Source organism: Glycine max, chromosome 11, assembly GCF_000004515.6.
Source record: "Glycine max cultivar Williams 82 chromosome 11, Glycine_max_v4.0, whole genome shotgun sequence".
In the NCBI taxonomy this organism is placed as follows: domain Eukaryota; kingdom Viridiplantae; phylum Streptophyta; class Magnoliopsida; order Fabales; family Fabaceae; genus Glycine; species Glycine max.
The window spans coordinates 23362254-23363929 of record NC_038247.2 but is presented as its reverse complement, the minus strand read 5'-3'; positions in this window follow the sequence as shown (position 1 = coordinate 23363929).

Sequence of the window (1676 nt, the reverse complement as noted above, 5' to 3'; positions counted from 1 at the left end):
CGATGGGTTCGATGAGGAGGCCATCGCCCAGCTGCTATGTATACCGGGGCAAGATTTTGCCCGGACAGGAGGAACCGGTCTGATGGGTTCGATGAGGAGGCCATCGCCCAGCTGCTATGTATACCGGGGCAAGATTTTGCCCGGACTGCTGCAGGAAGGCGGGTGCGAATCATGCGCACCAACATGACCACCCTGACCCAGATATGGATGACGTTGCTCCTCAGCAACATCCTGCCCACTGATCATAATTCCGACCTCCCCATGCCGAAGTGCCAGCTGGTGTATGACGCCCACTAGGCACCCTTTGGACCCAGATAAGTCCAACAGGGCTCTGGGATTCCCCGCACTGATCACAGGACTCTGCCAGTCGTTCGGAGTCCCCGTTGCACCTACCAAGGTGATTCGGCCGCCCATCACCCGGGCTTTTATTGAGAAGTACTGTACCCAGAGACAGGCTCAGGGTGATGCTCCACAGGCCGCAGGCGCGCCCCCACCACCTCATCAGGCTGGCCAGGCTGGGGCATTTGACATGGAGCAGTATTTACGGCATTTGGTTCGCCAGCAGGCGGCCAACCACCGAGCGCATGTACGGACCCATGACTGTCTGTACCAGATGAGCCTTAGCATGCAGAGCCAGGGCTTCGCTTCTTTTTCATGCCCTACTCCAGACCAGTTCAGGGCAGAGGTAGCATGGCCCGGAGATTGGCCCGAGGCCCAAGCAGGAGAGGCGCCCCCGGAAGCTCCCGGCGATGGAGAAGAAGCCCACGAGGATGAGGAGATGGCCGATTTGCTTGACTTCTTGGGAGGGAGTGGAGACACGTGACTGGGAGATCCCCAGATTCATGTTTTCTTTCATATTTCTTTTATCATTTTTATTCTATGTTATTGTTTTGACTTGAGAGACTAACGTTTGTTTTTGTTGTTTCGATTGTCATTTGTACAGCGCATACATTTTTGTTTAGATTGTTGCATTAGTATTTATATATCACCACTATCAATGATGTTTGAAATTCCAGAACCGTGTAGAGTTCTTCGTTTAGGAACATCGTCCAAAAGTATATATGTGAAATAAACAAAAAAATCATGATAAAAATGAAATAGAAAAAGAAAGAAAATGAGATAGAAAAGAGAAGAAAGTGAAAAGAAAAAGAGAGCAAATAAGGAAAAAAAAGGGCAAGTAAGGAAAAAGGTAGAAAAAAGAAAAAAAATAAGTTGTTAAGCTGAAAAACCAACATGCTTTTGAAAAGAGACGATTTCCAGCTTTTCTTTGAAAAAATTCATTGATCATAACCAATTTTTGGAAAATGTGTATACACCTGAAGGGTGAATGCTGTGAAGATTTTCCCAGACGCCCGAGATGGACTCGGATGAATGCACAAATTGATAAAAGAACATATTTTGGAAACATTGGGTTGATTTAAACTAGAGGAAATGAATCCTGAACCCTAGCATCACATGACCATAAAGATTTGACACTTGAGTGTCCGCATAGGTGCATGCATGACCAGTTTTGCATAAAGTTTCTAAATCATCATTTTTGCATTTGTGTCATGGAAATAATGTGGGGCATCCCTTTTTATCCTTGAACCAAACCAAACCCCGACATGTATCATGTCTAGCCATTCTACAAACCTTGAGCCAAGATCCTGACTCACCATGAACCTTGACCTAGGGTG